The sequence below is a fragment of the Martes martes genome (genome assembly GCF_963455335.1).
Source record: "Martes martes genome assembly, chromosome: 18".
NCBI lineage: Eukaryota > Metazoa > Chordata > Mammalia > Carnivora > Mustelidae > Martes > Martes martes.
In genome coordinates this window covers 16,248,372-16,268,840 of record NC_137906.1, presented here as the reverse complement: position 1 = coordinate 16,268,840, position 20,469 = coordinate 16,248,372, and positions in this window count along the sequence as shown.

Sequence of the window (20,469 nt, the reverse complement as noted above, 5' to 3'; positions counted from 1 at the left end):
ATGATACAGGAAAATACCCTACAAATACATCAGTTATTTTTAAATTTTACCAATGCGCTGATCATCTCTCTCCTTCGTGTGATAAAAATTTACAAGAGGCTTGGGTAGTACCAGATAAACAGAGTTCCAGCCTTTATGCTTATTGAAGTTTGAAATTCGAAGTGAACATATGGGTATTAACCCGGTTACAAAGGGGTGTTACTATGGTAGCTACCTCCTATCCACCTGGGTAAGTGTCCCATTTCCCTCCAAGTAAGACCTTCTGAGCAGGGAGCCCAATGTGGGGCTCAATCCCAGGACCTCAGGATCATGACCTCTGCCAAAGGCAGATGCTTAACCAACTGAGCCACCCAGGCACCCCAAGACAACAGAACGGTTTGGTTTCGACTGAAGGTCGTTTTAAGCTGAATTTTTATTTCTCGAAACCTGGAATATTCTGGCAGACTTATGATATTCAACAACTTTTAGCTCTAGAAAAGAATGAACAGTGTATAAACCTTCTACCCTACATAGGAAATCTCATCTCTTCTCAGAAAGCAGTCATCAGGTTTATTTTCTCCCTGACTAACCACCAAGTACTCGATAGATTTTAAGATCCAATACAGGCTGATAAAATTGGCATCCCACATCCCCTTTAATTTCCTGTCCCCCGCAAAAGCAACTTTATCTTAAAATGTATTGCGAATGCTCTTAATATGAAGTTTTAAGTAAGAATTTGTTGTTTTTTTTTTTTTAAACATATCCCTTCTACCAGTTTCTTCTCTCAACCAAAGGATCATTTAAATAGTTTTTCTAAAACGAGAAAGGGAGGGAAAGAGAGCATTATCTAATCCTATTGAAAAATTAAAATTTCACTTGTTTACCTTAGGATTTCAAACTATTCCTGATTTCTGACTAACACTGCAGTTTTCTTGCATTGTCTTTACTGACAATTCTTCTTTGACACGACAGTCAATCACTGCATAGAACTGAAATTAAAGCTAAATACATGGAGTGAGTGAGTCAAGACTTCAATTTAACAGAATTAATCCACAGTCCTCAACAGAATATACTCCATGTACAACTGATAGGTCTATAAACACAAGAGAACTTACACGATGGACAGCATAACCGCTCCATCGATACCCAACAGGTTCTGTACCCATTCTTAAACTGCCTTTAGACGCCAGGTTACATGCACACCCATCTAGTTCCTCAAAACTGATTTTGCACATGACGGATCTCCGCTTCCTTAGCAGACTTTAAGACTTTCTCGGCCACTTAAATAACCAAATGGACATCCAAAAAGGATTAGGAATCATCAGAGTTCTTGTTCAGGTAAATGTGCTCATGCTCTGAAGCTCCAAACCACTCCAGGAAGTACTTTCAATGCACTGCCTACAGCATCCAAGACTCAAGTTCTGGGTTTAATTTCCAGCCCATGGTGAGAAAAGCAAAACGAGAAAAACAGGTATATTACTTTTAAGGACACACTTCATAAAGACAACTTGCCCCTAAACTAGTAACATTACACACACGGGATTCAAGCCCTAATATGAAAGCTTATTCATTACATACAACTTTTAAACGGATGGAACAGTTTTAAGGGGGATTCCAGCTGAAACGCATCTTCGTCTATTCTATATACATTTACTGAACCCCTGTCAGTGCCAGGCACTGTACTACATGGTTAAGAAAAATAAAGATGTGAAAAGAGAGGTCCTGCCCTCAGGGGGCACCTGTGTGGCTCAAATCAGTGAAGGGTCAGAGGCTCATGATCTAAGGGTCACCAGATGGAGCCCCAGGTGGGGCTCAGAGTCTGCATGAAGACTGCTTAAAACTTTCTCTCTCCCTCTGTCCCCACCCTCCCTCCCTCTCTCAAATTAAAATCCTTAGGTTGTTTTGTTTTGTTTTGAAAAGGTCCTACCCTCAAAAAAGGTAAAACGTTAACAGGTGATCAGATAAAACTTCTGTTCAAGTGTTAAATGAGTTATATGTGATTTGGAAGGTGAGACAAGCAAATAAAAATACAATTCAAGTGTTACAAAGATGAGCTACCCCTGACTGGAGTGATGAAAAGGCTTCCTGAGACATCTAGTAGTCCAAATGGTGGTGAGGAAGGACACAGAAGCAAGGGAAAGCATTTCAGAGAAAATCCAGAGGAAGAGAAGGTGTGAAGGTATGGAAATGAGGTATCCTGGTCCAAGCCCGGGACACAAGCAGTTTGGCAGGAAACACACCCCCCCTGTATGTGGAGGGCAGATGGGGTTTGGTGGCAGTCTGCTTGCAGAAATCCTAAAGGAACACGACAGGACGGAATCAGAAGCCCCCGTGATGCTGGGCATTTGGACTTTATTTTACTGGCAACGAGAACTGGCAGGTCATTTAAGCGGACCAAGCAGAGAGAGTTGGACTTGCCTGCCTCGGGCATGGATGCATAAGGCTGGTGATGGTTATTATACAGTAAATGGGAGTTACCAGCCTGTGGGGAGAAGCGGAAAGGTGTGGATGACCTCTGAAGTGAAGGAAGAGCTGAAAAAGGATGGAGGAGGGAACAATCAACTGCCTTGTATCGGCCTGCCCAACAAACGACCTCAAAGAATCATAAATCCCAGATTCGGTAAGGCCTTTCCCCATGTACCCACACAGACCAACTATCTCTCCCATGGACTCATTTATTCCATGGGTGCGCTTCCCACCACTGAAGACCTTTTGGTCTCACCTTTTCAACATCTGTGCGGTTCCCTGAAAGCAGGCATCTTCCATCTACTTCACCAATGACTTGAAATAGCAACGACTGATAAAACAGTACAGCTGAGGAGGCAAAAGCTTACTCCGTTTATGGGCTGTAGAAAAGTTCCACACACCAGGCTGGATCCTCACACCCAATGATGTGTGAAATTACACTACAGCTGAAAGAAGACACCTGTGTTCAAGGATGCAGGTAAGAAGAGATACCAAGGAGATAGCCTATTTCTAGAATGTGTAAGGGTCTCCACACAGAGTGGAGCTCTAAAGTAGTCTGAGGATGAACCAGCAGCACTGGTAAACTCAGAACCACGCACACAAACACGGATGACTCTCTGTAAGGCAGGCCCAGGAGTGCATCTAACTGGATGACTCCACTCACACCAAATTCAGAAACATGCGCAACAGCTCCCCAGCACTGGAAGTCAAGGACAGTGGCAGAAGTGACCGTCAAGAGGCTTATCATAGACTCTGGGGTCCTGGGTGCAAGTCACACGGTGTGTTCCCTTTGTGAAGGTTCCTCAAGCCTTTGGCTTATGATCTGTGCACTTCTCTGTATATATGCTGCGGTTCAAAAAGTTGACTTAAAAGGGCACCTGGGTGGCTCAGTGGATTAAGCATCCAACTCCTGACTCTGGCTCAGGTCATGACCTCAGGGTCCTGGGATGGAGCCCTCAGTCTGGCTCCTGGCTCAGTGCAGAGTGTACTTGACATTCTCTCTCTGTCCCTCTGCCCTCCCCCTGCCCCCACAGAGACTCTCCCAAAGAAACAAATATCTTTAAGAGAACAAATAGGCCTTAAAAAAACAAACAAACAAACAAACAAACAAACAAACACAAAACCCTCCTTACCTGAAAAAAAAAGAGGGAACTTCCCCATGGGGAGGAAGACGCCACAACCAAAAAGGCCCTGGTGACAGAGCCAAAGAGAAACTAAGAGCCCAAAGACTGCAGCATGTTTCAGTTCAGACTGCAGAGCAGACATTCAGGGATCCACTATGACCTGAAGTTCTAACGAACTGAGTTAGTGCTGACAACTTCCTCACGCAGCTGCCGTTTACCAAAATAGTTTTTCTTCATCTTGGAATTTCTTCAGCATTGACTGAAGCGCAGGATGATTCAGTACGTCACTCAAACCTCCCTTCCCGGCATCTAACAGCATACGCTGACAAGTTCGCTGTCCTGGCCTCAGTGAATGGCAGGCAACTAAGGAAAAGCAGACTAGTCTCTACACAAAGGTTTCAACTTTACATTATCCCCAACCCAATGAGCTAAATGGCAAAGCCTACAGTAAGAACCTACAGAAGTAACTATCCCTTGCCCCAAAAGAAAGGAGATTGTGTGCTGCCCCAAAAGACAAACGTGTACCTTAACGCTGTCTAGAAAGACACCCATCACCCCACTGCAGAAGATAATCAGAAAACACACACACACACACAAACTGACAGTTCATCTTTCCAAAATAATACACTTTCTTTATCCAACCCCAACGTTTATCTTCAAACACAAAAAAGGAACAGACATTTGCCGCTCAAGACAGGAAAAGCACAACAACCAGCATAACTGTACCTCCACCACCAAATCGCTCAGAGAAGAAAACAGTAATTCAGGACAGGAAAATTCAAAACATTCTACACATGGTCCAAAGGAAAAGTCTAAACTCTTACAATCCACAGCAAAATCACTGCTTCCTCTCTTTTTGAGCCCATACCAATGACCCAATGGATCCAAGTTTCAAACCAATCCAGCCCCTTAGAAATGAGACGAAAACCTGGACAAATGCCCTCCCTTAAGTCATGTGGTGACCAGGACCGCTGTAAATACACACGAAATACACACAACAAAAACCACACATCAACCACCCCCCCAATGCCAAAAAACCATCCTCAACAAGTTGGAAAGAGGGCCTCAAGGATAGCCCTCCACCCTCTCCCACACCTTAAGCAACAAAAGTCCTTCCACCCAAACTAACCCAGATCTTCAAGCACCTGGTGGAGGTGCCTTCCCTCACACCGCAGATGCTGCATTTCAAGGCTTCAACGCTGCTTCTGAGGGTGCAGATGCTCCAACCCCAAAAGCCTTCGTCTGCAGGAGGTTCGCTGGTCTTTCTGGCCTTGGGTGGAGTGACAGTCCCGGAAAGGGGACGAAAGACACCTGGTGGGGGGGAGAGAAACAGCAAAACACAGGCCTGGTGAGCCATCCCAATTTCCTAGGCATCCAGGCTGGAAACTTGGCTCGGGCGACCACCCACCCACCCTTTACCAAACCGAAACACGGACGGGGAGTGCACGGGGCGCCCCCACCGGCGCCCCGCAACCTCTGGGCCGGACCGTGCTGCCTCGCACAGGCGGCGGAGATGGCGGCAGCCCGAGAGAGGCCGTGGGGGGCGCAGGGAGCGGACGCAATTGTGGACTGGAGCGTGGGGCTGGGGGGGGGGCGGCAGGGGAGCCGCCCGCCGGATCTGCAAGGGGCGCGCAGCGGCAGCCCGAGGTCGGTGGCGGGGGAGTGGGCCAGCTCCTTCCCTCTCCCCTCCCAGGCTGGCGCCCAGCCTCCCCACCCACCCGGTTATATCTCCTTTTGCCTGGGAGGAGTGGCCAGGGCGGTGGCAGCTGCGAAGGGCCGCTGAGGAGGAGCTGCCAGCCCCGAGCGGGAGCTACACCGCCCGCCCCGCCGCCTCCGCCAGCCCCAGCATCTCCACTTTAGCAGCGCGCGCCTCCCCTCGCCCACGGTGGCCCCAGAGACTTGTCGCCAGCCCCCGCTCGCCTCCCGCCCTCCCTCCCCTTCCACCCCCTCAGCTCAGAACAGGTACATGGTCCCCTCTTCTTATTGCACAAGGAAAAGGATGGGCTGTACCCCCGCCCGCCCCCTGACCTACGTTCATGTTTTTATTTATTTATTTATTTAAACGATTTTATTTGTCGGGGGGAGGTGGGGGAGAGTGAGGAAGCAGAAGCAGGGAGAGCGGCAGGCAGAGGCAGAAGCAGGCTCCCTGCTATGCAGGAAGCCCCATGCGGGACTCGATCCCAGAATCCTGGGATCACGACCAGAGCTGAAGTCAGTTGCTTAAGTGCCTGAGCCACCAGGCATCCCTACATTCATTTTTTTTTTAACTTAGAGCTGGAATTAGAGGCGATTTCCTTTTTTTTTTTTTAAGATTTTATTTATTTGATAGAGATCACAAGTAGGCAGAGAGGCAGGCAGAGGAGGGGGAAGCAGGCTCCCTGCTGAGCAGAGAGCCCGATGCGGGGCTCGATCCCAGGACCCTGAGATCATGACCTGGGTCGAAGGCAGAGGCTTAACCCACTGAGCCACCCCGGTGCCCCATAGAGGCGATTTCTTAATAAATACATTGTGTGTAGTAGAAGAGCACTTATCAGTTGGGGAACCATATCAACTAAATTTTTATCTTCCACATTGAAAAGTCAGATATTGTCTTGAGCTATTAACACGTGTGTTGGATTTCAGATACATGTATTTTAAAAGGCTCTTTCTTGGTAACGTATGTTAGAACCAAGTTTGACAGTCAGTAAACTAACGTTTCGGTAGAATGTTGACCAAAGAATATGAATAGGTAGTTAATCAAAGAATGACAGATTAAGTCAGGAAACATGAGAAATGTATAACTTCTATTACTTCAATCCAAAACAACATTTTTGGCAAGTCCAGTTTTAAAGACTACAAAATTGTTAGTGCGTCTAGGAAGAAGTGGACATTGTAACAGAGCCTTGGTGGCTAAGATAAGCTGCTTTAAATTTTCTGAAGGCCAGTTGGTATCAATTCCTTTAAAAATATTTGTAGCTTGTGACCCAGCATTTTAACTAGGAATTACTGTTCTCTGCATATACATTTTCTGTGTAAATACATTTGTTGCATCATTATTATGACAAAAAATAGGTGCCTGGCCGATGAACTCATTAAATGTTGGTAGTATGCTTCATGAGGGGCAGGTCTTTTGCACAGACCACAAGGGTCTGTGGCCCAAAAAGTGGAGTTTGATAGTAATTCTTGCTGCAAGTTAAAAACAAACAGACAAAACCGCCTACATAGAGGTCAGGGAATTGATACAAAACTATGCCATAGTTACAAATATTTTGCAGCTCTTAAAGATGCCAGCTTTACTTGTAATACCGTAAAACTGGAAATAACCCAAATGTCCTTCAGTAGATGAGTGGTACATCCATTCCAGATGGAATCCTTCTCAGCAATTAAGAAGAAACAAACTCTGGATGCATACAACATCTGGTGTGGATTTCAAGGCCATGATGCTGAGTGAAAAAAGCCAATCTGTACAGGTCACACACTGTTGGCAGCCATTCACGTTTTTGTTATCACAAAGTTAGATTAGCAGTCCCCAAGGGTTAGGGTTGATGAGTTTGGGGGTGGCGTGGGTGGTTGTGACTGGAAAGGGGTACTGAGAAGGAACGTTTGTGTTGATGAAATCTGAACTTGATTGTAGTGGTGGTTACATGAATCTACACATGGCATAAGGTGACCTAAAATGGTACACATGGGTCCCAATGTCAGTTTCTTGGTTTTGATGTACTGTAATCCAGAGGCGCAACCCTGTCTGGGAAATGGGGTGCAAAGTATATGGGACTTCATACTGTTTTTGCAACACCCTGTGAATCTGTAATTATTTCACAATAAAATGTGAAGTTTTAGAAAGAATATATGATAAAAGGAAGTGTTCACAGTATTAGACTAAAACAAGTTTCAAAGTGATTAAGCATATGATCCCACTTTAATATTTCATATCACTTAATATATTTACCTGGCAGTAATGAGTGATCAAAATATTCTGGGCAGTAGCATGGTGGATTCTTTTGGATTCTTTTGTGTGTGTGTATGCTTCTCTATAATTTCTATAGTGTAGATGAGTTGGTATCACTTTTCTAGTTTGAAAAACAGTATTCATAATAAGTTCCAAAAATCTACTTCTGGAATGTTGAAATTTAAATAACATTTACATTGAGATTGTAAAGTTTTGTTTATATTGGTTACACCAAGTTAGCATTTCAATAGCTATTAGCTGAGATTGGAGAATATATTTATCCTCTAAAACATGTTGTGTCTGTAAATTTAAAGCTGTTTTTTGCTCTTGGTATTACAAATGTCCTGTTTGATGTTCTGACTCCCCAGTGTTGTCCAATGTAAGTATATACATTGCAGGCCACGTGAAATTTTAAGCTTCATTAACCACAGTGAGAAAGTAAAAAGCAGGCGAAATGATTATTTTTAAAGATTCTATTTATTTTTTGTCAGAGAGAGAGATAGAGAACGCGCTCCTGTGCTCCAGAGCTGGTGTGAGCATGCACAAGCCGGGGGCGGTGGGGGGGGCAGGCAGAGGAGGCAGACCAGGCAGAAATGAGAAGCAGGCTCCCTGGTAAGCAAAGAGCTGGATGTGGAATTTGATCCCAGGACTCTGAGATCACGCCCTGAGCTCAAGCTTAATTAACTGAGCCACCCAAGTGTCCTTTGGTGAAATCATTTTTAAGAAATTTAGTTTGTTTAATCAGTTATATCCAGAATATTATCATTTCAATATGTAATCGGTACAAAATTGCAGTGAGATGTTTTACATTTTTTATCATGCTGTAATAAAAATCATACTGATGTGGGAAACAGAGGCAGAAGAGAAATTATTACATTTCCTTACCTCCTGACAAGCCCTTAAAACAGGCAGAGTGACTCTCCTCTAGGGACTCAACTACCCCCACCTTAAGGCTTTGCTAAGGGCAAAGGGCAATCCTAGCCTGACCGACCCCCTACCCCTAACCAGGACCCTGTAAGTACTTTAACAATTCCTTTGGAAACTGTATCTCTAAACCTCCAAGATAGTGTTGACAATCATTCCCAAGCATATGGCCTACTGATAGACATCGAAAGGGTCTCACAAAAAGGTTTTATTCCTGGTAATGAATAACCTTTTCCCCAAAATAATAGCTAGCCCCTCAAGGTCCTAGAAACCTTGCTTCCAAAATTTCTTAGAGACTGACACCATCCCTAATCCCCTCCCCACCTTACAGGTATATAATAGACCACTCCTGACAACCTCGGGCAGCATCTCTTCCTGCCCACAGGTCCTGTCCCCGTGGTTTAATAAGCCACCATTTTGCACCAGAGAGGTCTCAAGAATTCTTTCTTGGTCATCAGCTCCGGACCTCACCCCACCGAACCTCACCTATGTTCTAGTTCTAGAAGTTCATCATTTGGCGCCCAGTGTGTGGCTGTGAGTCTTTAGATTTGGACTCTGAGCTTTGGTGCAAAATTGGTGAGTACTTTCTCGCTTCTTCCTTTACTCTCACTTCAGGGCTTTTCAGGGAGTATGGGCTTATTGCAACACTTGCATGTCGATTGCTCCGGCTGTAATCCTCTAGCCTGTGGCTACTCCATTGGGAAGAAAACGTCTGACTTTTGGCTGGAAGTTAGTACCCTGGCCGGAATGGTAATAAGACCCAGAAACTTGATGCCCTCTCTTTATTCCTGTTCTTACATAAAGTTGTCTTTCTTGGGTACGGGACAGCCACCTAAGTCACCGGGAAGGACAGCTTCCAATGTTAAGACTCCCGTGTGAGGTTTCTTCCTGATTGATCTAAGGTGATCCCCTCCACATGCCTGGTCTAGCCACTTCCTGTCATGGGACCTCCACTGGGAGCCGGCCAGAAGCAGTACCCGATTGAATTAAAACGCAACCGAGGATCGTTTCCTAGGGAAGTGGGCTGTAAGGACCACATGTGTTGGAATGTCACATAGACCATGATGGATTTCAGTCTTTACTGTTTCACGTCAGTGTCTTCTAAAACTACTTAAAGCTACGAAATTGGGTAATTTCTCCTTGCCAGACTTTTTTGTTTCCCATGGGTTAAAAATGGCAGGGCAGTCACACAACTTTTAGAGTATAGGATGGCACAATATCCTAGTCCTTTCACCAGGCACCCATCTGTAGACTAGGATGCGATGGGGAAGAAGAGGGACGCCGGCACCCCTCCAGGGCTTTTGACAGCAGGAACGCTTTTCCGGGAAGGTAGAATGGTGATCCATAGCGACGTCTTGAGGGACGCCTCTGGTGGCTTTTGACATAGGGGCACCTCTGACATATCCTGCGTGGGACACCACCCAGGCATCAGGGGAGATTTGGTAATGGACCTTCTTTACTTTTCTGGGGGCATGGCCTCAGAAGGCTTCTTCAGTCCCAAGGACTCTACCGTGGGGTGCATTTTAACCCACTGGAAATGATTTGGATTGCAAAACTTAGGAAAGGACTGAGCTCCTGTAACACTGCATGGCCTCAGTGGGATCTATCAGTTAGATCTCCTCTGCAGGAAACAGGGTGAATGAACCTAGGGTGCCTTCATTGCTCATGCCTAGGCCTTCATTGCTGTACACCGGGACCCCGACCTAAGGGCCTTTTGCAGAATGTGTTTGCCTGAATGAGTCAGGTATTAAACTCCCTCCTGACATATTGGGTGATAATTACGAAAATAAGCCTTCTAGTAAACCCAGGTTGCTGGGCCATCCCTAGGAAAGGGGACTCTGACTTTATCTCTCTCTGTTTCTCCTCATAGATGTGGGGGCTTCTCCTTTACTCATTTCCCGTGTTAATGGCTATAACTGGAGCCAACTGGGGTTAGTCTAACTCGAGTCGGAGACTTTAAGGAATATTCCCAAGCAGCTGCCAAAATTCCCGTTCTTTCGAGGAAATTCCCTGTCTTTTCTGGCCCGACATGGACTGCTTAACCTCTCCCCCCTTCCCGGTGGGAAAACATGGCTTCTGCTCCTCTGTTGGAGCTGATGAGCTCTAAAACCGGGAATCCTTTCTCTGCCTCCTGGCAGCACTTTGTTTCTTCTGTCTCCCCCTTCTCCTGTTTTCTGCACCAACTTGGGTGTGGCCTGCATAACTGGCCTCTAGACCATCCTCGGTGCTTCCTGAACTATGGCTTCTTCTCTCTTCACTGTCAAGGAGGAAGAAGAACACCCCCTGGACCTAACGCCCCCCCCACTCCAGATCTTCCCACCCGTGTCTCAGGTAAACATTCAAAGTGGAGTGGGCCCAGGTGGAACATAAATCAGTACTTGGACTAAGTTAATTTTGTTGGTTTAAATAAGATAGACATGTCTTTGACTTTATGGTAGGAAATGGAAAGCTTTTATTCTGTCAAGGCTTACTGACGTTCAAATAACCTGGTGTTAACTCTGTTGGGTTGTTCATCCAAAAGATGAGTAAACTGATGGTTGTGTGTCTCCAAGTTTTAATGGGGGATTGCTGAGATAGCTTTCAAAGTGTTTGGTAACCTAAAAATTTAAAGTTTTGCTTGGATAACAAAATTAAATTTGTTGGACATCTAGGTCTTTTCCAAATAGGATGAAGTGCTAAAGCATTGAGTACTGGATGTAGGTTTGTGTGTTTGACTTCTTACTGCAAAGAAATGAAGAACATTTAAATCTGTTGTTCAACATGTTTTGTGCTTAACTGATTCATAAATTTGCCATCTGAAGAATTCTGTTGTAACAGTTCACAGTTGGTTAATACTTAGTCTTCACTTGAGATTAAGGTGTTTCTGAGAGTACAAAATTCTGCCAACTGTAACTAAGACTGATGGAAATAAGGGAAACAACTCTGTATGTGGAAAAGTAGAAGATATCTAAGAAAGATTTAAGGAATGGAAATGCAGTTTGTTGAAGGTAAAAAAAAAAAAAAAAGGGTAATTTTGTCCTAAACGAGATGGTTGTTTGGAAGGACGTGGCTTGGGACAAACCCTGAATGCAAAGGAAACTTGTAGAAGGTTTGTGAAGGGAAATCTTCAGAAAAGGAATTTTGGGTAGGGTGAGGATGGACTAAGTTTGAAATGAATTTTAAAAAGACTCTGGTATAGAAAATCTGCTTTCTCTCTGTTCAAAAAGGACAAAGTTTTCCTAGATTAATTGATCTGCTGTTAAGAAGAAAATGGAAATCGTTTCTCTTTGCCTGCCCCGAAAAACCAGTTTCTGTGTGTTTTTTTTTTTTTTTTTTTTTAGTCATATCTTTAACATCCCTAATCCTATTTAGGCATGGGCTTAAAAGGTTTTAACTAACTTCCCCAAGATTTAAATGTTGAACAAAGTGTTGATTCTTTTGTAAAATGAGTTTTATCTTCAAGGAGATTCATATAAAGGACTTTCAGGACAAGTACAGGTATTCAATATATATTAACTAAAATGGGTAAGAATTTCCAGAACTAACTAAAGCTACATTCAAACTAACTCAGAATTGTAACATGGGACTTGATGAACTAAAAGCTTATACTGTTGTAGCTCTAATTTTAAACATTGCTGGTTCTCTAATGTGTGCTCTTCCAGACTAAGGAAACTTTTTTCTTAAGATGTCCGTGACTTACAGAAATGTAAAAGTATTTGTTTGTAAATAAAGCATTCAAGTTTTCTCTCTATCTGAACCCTCTAAAACTCAAAAGGTCTCAGTAAGTGTTCTTTCCTCCATGGCAATCACGTCATTTGCATAAGTTCAATAAGAATCTGTTCTCCTTGTAACAGGACACCACTGGAAACATGGGTTATTTTACCAGGGCTTTGACTGGAATGTCCTATTTGAGAAAGACAGAAAGACTGACTCAGATATGACCAGACAGCTTTAAGGAACTAAGGTTGCCTTTTTGAAACCTGGAGCCATAAAGCCCCTTGGAACTGTCGGCCTGATACCTTGCTTACAGAGTTCCCAGCAGCCTCACCAGGTGAGTAAAGACTGTCACTTCCTGTCAGGTGCCGGAACCTCAGGTTACTTTGGGGACCTCAGGAAGAGGAATTCACCCAAATCGACGGTTATTGCAGGCATGTCTGATGGCAAGGACGTGGCTTGGCTTCTGGCCTGGAGAGGCTAATAAAGTTCAACCTAGAGATTCCTTATAAGAAGTCCCAGCAAAGCAGATTCTAAAAGATCTATCTGATCACTCCCTGTTCTTGCTGAGCTTATGTAAATAATTAGGCCACGTTTGTTAAAACTGGACTTGTTTTTCAAATAAACGAGTCCTGATTTGGCTATCTCTGGAAATGAGGGTTATTTTAGAGAGAACAATTCTGTTTTAATAACACACCTTTATGGATATTAAATTCTAGATTGGATTGTCTTTAAGTGTTTCTTTACCTAAGCTAGACAATTTGAGGTGAACTTCAGAAAGGTTGCACAATAGCTCATTTAGACGATCTTCTTGCTTTTTTATTCTGTGGGGATAATAACAAGAGCCCATGGCACATGATTAAACAGCTGGAAAATAGAATTGATTTCCCGACAATTGTGTAACTTAATTATCACCTTGACCATTGTACGTCTCTATAGAGCATAACTGTTCAGAGGTTATTGATCTTGCTTACTCTTTTTGGCCAGATTTAAGATGCCCCTGTTCAAAATACAAATGATAGTTGGTTTACTGGTGACAGTAGTTTTCATAAAAAGTATAAAAGAAGCTAGGTGTGCCATCTTGCTCACTAGCATAGCACGTTGCAGTTGCCAAAGCCTTAAAAATTAAATACTTCTTGCATTCAGCATGGCATCCCCAATCCTCTGGAAAGGTAGAAAAAACTAATCATACTTTAAAACGTCATCTTACTAAGCTGAGTTTAGAAACCCAGGAAAATTGAGTTACTCTTCTACCCATAGGACTTCTCAGGATGAGAACTGCTCCAAAACAACTTCTAGGACTCAGCCGTTGTCAGTTATTACATAATAATATATAATAATAATTATGTGATAACGAGTTATCATATATATTATATTTCTTTCCGTAGACCTGTCATTAGATGAAGATTATAAAGCCTTATTAAATTACTCACTAAAGTCTGGTTTAACTTGTAAGTTACTAAATGAATATACTAATCATATATTCCCCAAACCTGATTAAACTATAGCTGAAAACCCACCCCATGTAAATCCCAGAGACATGGTTTATTTTAAAAAAAAATTGGAAGTCACATACAACAGAAAACCTACATCCAAAATGGAAAGGTCCATATCAGGTCATACTATGTACTCCCACTGTGGGAAAGCTAGAAGGACACTCTTCATGGGTCCATATATGTAGAATAAAACCTGTACCTCCTTCACAGGAACCCAGTGAGCAAATTAACGTGCCTTCTTACTCGTGTGAGCCCATAGAAGACCTCAAATGTCTCTTCAAACCAAAATGAAGATTGTAATTCTCTTTATCTTCCTTTCACCTATCATAACTGACAGTTCCTTTCTACCGTGGGCACAGCGTTATGCTGAACTACATAATCAAACAGATTGTTGGATATGTGGAATTTTCCCTATGTCAGGGATGTCCGGGTTACCCTGGTGGGTTTCCCCTTTACAGGGCACTGATTGGCATTCTCTGCAGGATTATAGTTCAGATACAATATATGGAGACATTATGTACCAGGATAAATCTGTCACTAATCAAAATGTTTCTTCCTGGCCCATGCTCAATGAAACATGGAGTTCACCAGGACATGACCAAACTTTCATACTCTTAAACTATTAAAGTCCTAACTGACCTTACAAGCCCACAAATTAATACCCACCAACTACGGCTTAAGCTACAAAACCCTCCTTATCGCTATATTGAGGATGGCATATATCAAATTTGGGATACAAATTTGTGGCTCATACCCACTTTTGGACAGCTCAGTCAAAAGGCAGTGTTATGCCGGGAACAAAGATATCATACATTTGAAACTTGGGCAAATAACACACGACATGTAGGATGGCTATCATTAGAAATGTGTCCCCAAATAATAGTACTCCAGGCTACTGACTGGTTTGCTACTGATTGGGTAAGGCAACCTGGCATGAGATGGTCATCTCCAAACAGAACCCACTGGTTATGTGGAACTAACCTGTGGCCCTCGCTTCCTCCAGGGTGGATAGGTCGCTGCACCTTAGGATTTGCCTGGATTCATGGGCACAATACTAAAATCATCACTACTCCAGCTAATCTCCCAGTTTAAAGCAAAGATGGACATGATCTGTTTTTAATAGATATGGTCACTGAACATCCATTTTTGCTCCATCTGTGGGTCTAGAGGATGTCATTTGGCATGTAGAAGCCCTTAATAAATATACTGCAAAGGCACTCTGTGATTCACTAAATAGCATCTCCTTACTTAATATCAAAGTCTCACAGATGTGCAAGGCAGTGCTACAAAATAGGATGGCCTTAAATGTCCTGACAGCATCACAGGGTGGCACATGTGCAACTATCAAAGCAGAATGTTGTGTGTACATCCCAGAATATCATAGAAATGTCACAGGACTAGTAAAAGATATGAATACCCAGATTGAGTCTCTGCAGGATTCTTCTCTCTCTCTGTGATTGGTTAAGTTCCTGGTTTAAAGGAGGACTATGGCCAACAATTAAAAATCTCCTTTTTGGACTCCTCATTCTTACGGCCTTAGTCATCTTAATGTCTTGCCTTGTTCAGTGTTTCTCTACTTGGTGCCGTGACTCTGTTGCTGCAATGACTTCACAATGACAGATGATCCTTACCACGCACAGAGACACTTCTTCACTGTCAGCGCTGGGTTCAGGTGCTTCCCTCTTTCGTAACTCCCCTACACATTCCTCAACTGATCAATGTTGACCCGAGTAGGTAGGGACAACTCTACGCCCCTATTCAGCAGGAAGAAGTTACAGAAGATGAGACCTTCCACCTTCAGCTACCTTAAAGATTTAAGAGTCAACATTGTTCAGCAGGGAATGATGTGGGAAACAGGCAGAAGAAAAATTACTAAATTTCCTTACCTACTGACAAGCCCTTAGACTAGGCAGAGCGACCCTCCTCTAGGGACTCAACTACCCCCACCTGAAGGCTTTGCTAAGGGCAAAGGGCAATCCTAGCCTGAATGACCCCCTACCCCCAACCAGGATCCTGTAAATCTACTTTAACAGTTCCTTTGGAAACTGTATCTCTAAACCTCCAAGATAGTGTTGACAATCATTCCCAAGCATATGTCCTACTGATAGACATCGAAAAGGTCTCACAAAAAGGTTTTATTCCTGTTAATGAATAACGTTTTCCCCAAAACAATAGCTAGCTCCTCAAGGTCCTAGAAACCTTGCTTCCAAAATTCCTTAGAGACTGACACCATCCCTAACTTATCCCCTCCCCACCTTATAAGTACATAGTAGACCACTCCTGAGAACCCTAGGGCAGCATCTCTCCCTGCCCACGGGTCCTGTCCCCATGTTTTAATAAACCACCATTTTGCACCCAGGATGTCTCAAGAATTCGTTCTCGGTCATCGGCTCTGGACCTCACCCCACCGAACCTCACCTGTGTTCCGGAACTTTATCGATACTATGATGTGGTCTGCATTTTATAATTACAGCACAACTACGTTCAGACTAGCCACCTCTCAAGTGCTCAGTAGCCACATGTGGTGACCATATTGGAGAGTAGTAGTTGGAGATGAGAGCCAAGGTGTTGGTGTGAGACCTCAGTTTGAGTAACATCAGCCCTGGCATTTGCTAACCTGGTGACCTTGGGCAGGTGACTTAACCTTGTGCTTTAGTGTTTCATTTGTGAATAGTCACTTCTCCATAGGGGTTTTATAAGGTTTCAGTGAGAGAATGTTTAAAGGAACTTTACAGAGGACCTAACACAGAATACATAGTTAAAAGTAATAAAGCTGTTGGTGGAGTGGATTGGAGTGGATTGGATTGAATGACTCATCATTCACAAGGCACAACTGATTTCTTAATGATATTACTAGTGAAAAAATACATAAGTAGTACATGAGATAGTCTTTGTTTCCAGAATGGAACTTTTGGGACCTAGGTTTTAAATGATGATGGAATAAAGGGACAAATATTTGATCACTGGTGTGCAGTGTATTGCACCAGGCACTTGAGCATTTAGACTGTAAGTCTTCAGATGATCTTCTCAAGTACTGTGTATTTGCATAGCACTTCCCATCGACCATACCAGTTTTTGTCTGTTTTTCCAGTGTAACACTCAAAGCAATCCTAATACAGAGTTGGTTTTCCAACTTTCACAGCTGAGGAAGTTGAGAGTCAGAAAAGTGAAGTAACCCAGTTGATTTCATACCCAGTTAGTAGAATAGAAGAGACAGGAAGGTGACATAATTAAATGGACAGATTAATATGGAACCAACGTGTTTTAACTGCATTCTTTTAACTTCTTTCCTTCCTCCTTCACTGTCTCAGGGGAGAACACTTTTGCGGGGCCATTTAAAGTAGATGTGGGCAATAATAGAGTGTCCACTTTCTTTAGAATTATCCTGAGATAATTACCTCTTATTCATAGCGTCTCTGATGAAAAAGGTTAACATAAGCCTATTAGGTTAAGCAATTTACTTTGCTCGTTGTGATGTTTCTCTTCATAATGTTGAGTTTTTCTGACTCTGTCTCTTCATGAAATATACTCCTGAAAATGGGCAGAGAAGATGCAGTATAATAGTGCTGACTGTCTTAAAATCACCTTTGAAGTACTGTTTATCACTTGACTCATTGAGAAAATTACACAATTCTTTGAAAGAACATGGCATGCCATCATGAAAATCAGTAGTCAGAGGCAGCAGTGAGTTTGTGGATGACTGACTCTGCCAAGGCAGTGGTGTCTGGACAGGGTCTGATGGAGCACGTATAATTAGGCCTTTGGCCTCTGTGTTCTAATTGTGTTGATTCTGCTTTCCAGTGTATGCCTTGCTGTCTTTATTTTGGAGGGTTTCTTCCTCCAGTTCAGAAAATTGAAGGAGTCACAAGTCTTCTAATTTGTTGTTGAGTACTCTGGAACCAAATGTATGACAGTGAACTCATCGTGACCCGTACTTTTGGTGTACATCATTGACATTTATTTCTAAGAGGGGAGATTGCATTTTGGTGCTTAAGATAGGAGTGATAATAGGGGGAGGTGGGTAGGTAAAGTGTTCTTTGCCCCTTTCTCTGCCTCCCCCTGCCCCCAGCCTCCTGGTTCTGTGCCTCTCTTCTTGACAATGCCTCTCTTCTTGTCTACTGAACCTGTAAATGTACTAAGAACGCCTCAGCATTCTTTATGAAGAACTCATTTCTGATTCTGGTGAATCTTAGCAACATGAAATTCTGCAATTAGAGTGGTTTTTTTTTCTTTATTGAAGGGTTGTGAGGATTGTGGAATGTGACTGTCCAAACTAACTGAAATTCGATATAATGATGTTTCATAGATTTTTGGTTTTTTCTCAGTGCTTCAGGGTGTCTTAAAAGTTTCAGTATACACAGTGTCTGTTTATTGCAGTTATGTTGTGGATAAAAGCCTTAAAAATATCACATTGGAGGGGTGCCTGGGTGGTTCAGATGGTTGAGCGACTGCCTTCGGCTCAGGTCATGATGCCAGACTTCCAGGATTGAGTCCCGCATCGGGCTCCCAGCTCCTTGGGGAGTCTGCTTCTCCCTCTGACCTTCTCCTCTCTCATGCTCTCTCTCACTCATTCTCTCTCAAATAGATAAACAAAATCTTTAAAAAAATATATCACATTGAAGGATATTATGTACGTGTAGACACATATGCAGGGTTGGGATTTTAAAACCGTGGGTTACAGTTAATTGAAGGTCGCTGAAATTCATGGAACTGGATGATTTCTTGGTTCCTCCAGTTATACTGTGATTTATGTCAGTTTTGGCAGTTTCTAATGTGATAATGAAATATCTTGATGCCAAATTACTTGTCTAAAGTTTATTGAAAGTAATTTATTGGTAATGTCTCACTCCTCCACCCCCAGGATATGTCAGTAGATATTTATACATTTCCGAATCTCTGAATAGGAAAGTTTTATCTGTTAAAGCTTTTTGGCAAGAGTATGTGTAGTTGTGGGATGCCGGATGGCTCAGTCGGTTAAGTGGATGCCTTCCGCTCAGGTCATGATCCCAGGGTGCTAGGATCGAGTCAGTCATCGGGCTCCTTGCTAGGCGGGGAGCCTGCTTCTCTCTCTCCCTCTGCCTGCCACCCTGCCTCCTTGTGCTCTCTCTCTGTGTCAAATAAATACAATCTTTTTTAAAAAAAATCTTTTTAAAAAAAGTATGTGTAGTGGAAATTTCCTTATTTAAGTTATAATTAAGTTTTATATTTTGAAATCCTTCACTCATAATCCTTCATTTATGGACTTATATATATTTGTCCTTCTCTTTCCCAGTCTGAGAACTTAAACTCATCACAGACTGACCAGATGACTAGATTCGGTTATCCTCTTATTTACAGATCTTATTTACAGATAAGAGCTTTCTGTCAAAACACCTGGTGTGGAAGGTATATTCACTACAGAATCATGTACTACAGCCCTAGGGGTCATCATAGTCTTTGTTGTTTAATTAAAAGAAAGACTCAATGCTTCTCTTTTTCTTTTTTCTTTTTTTTGGAAAGTGTTATTACTGAAATAGTTAATACTGTGTTATGCCCCAAGGTAAAGTTTGGTTCTGTTAGAACAGGTGTACATTTGCACTTTTTCATGCTTCGTATTTATTGAACGGCCATTATTGAGGGAGTAATTGGAACAACAGACCTAGAAGGAGCTTCTTTGGGAAACAGGAAGAAGAGTGGGACACCTCATCCAGTCTTCATCCGTAACCTGCACTCACCCTATACGAATGCTGATAAGGGCCATCACTTAACCTGTGTTTAACAAATAGGCACTATATTAAGCCTATTTCATGGATTGTCTCATTTAATCCTTTTAAGGGTATGATACTTCTGTCCATTTTGCAGATAACAAATAGAGCCTTAGAGTTTCCATTCCCAGCTGGGTTTATATTGTACCATTGTACTTGACTCAGATCTTTTCCAACTTCTTGTTCATGTTGTTTTTAATAAGCTTTCTTCTGAAAACGGTATTACCATCTCTACAGCCACTGGTCTGTATGCATCATTAGACACCAACTGCAGCAGTCAGATGCCAAATTCTGTTGTTTTATTCCTCCCGTATTCCTGTCACTACCACCTGAATTTAGGTCCTCATTCTCTTTAATTTTTCAGTTCAGTGTGAACTTCATTAATTGCAAATCTCTACAGTACAGACCTGCACCTGGACTCTTGGGGTAGCTTTGCTCTGCCAGGTGTCCAGCGATCTCTGTAGAAAACACCTAGATCATGTATCGTGTCTGCCTAGAATCCTTGGTTGCTGCCTGATTGCTGCCTGATTGCCCGAGGAGGTATTGCCTTGTTTCCTTAAACGACCTGCGAGGCCCCATCATGGTCTGGCTCTATCTTACCTACCAGCTCATCTTTGCCACTTCTTACCATGCGCCTTCTGGTCAAACGTGTGTTCCTCAGCATGTTCTCTCATGTCACTGTGTTGCCTGAATACTTTCCACCTCTTAGTTTTACTTGGTAAAAGCCACCTTCAGATGTAAGACCCAGTTCATGTAAACTCTTTTGGGAAACCTCTTAATTCCTTTTTTCTGTGGTCATTGAAGAAGCTTATGTACTTCGTTTTGTAGTGGAATTTCCTTTTTACATTTGTGTCCCAGATTTAAATTTGAAGCCCACATGGCCAAGGATAGTGCCACTGACACACTGTTAAATCTTCAGAGGCAAGGTCTTATGTGCTACAGCATTTGTACTCTTAGGTATAACTTTAACGTGTAATCCATTCTCCCAATCTCTAGTTTTAAAATATTTCCTTTTTAAAATAATGTCCTATATTGGTCAGTTTTTTTCTGCAAATAGGTTATGTCTATTAAAAGTTTAAAAAAGCACTTGGAGAATGACTTAGAAATACTGCCAA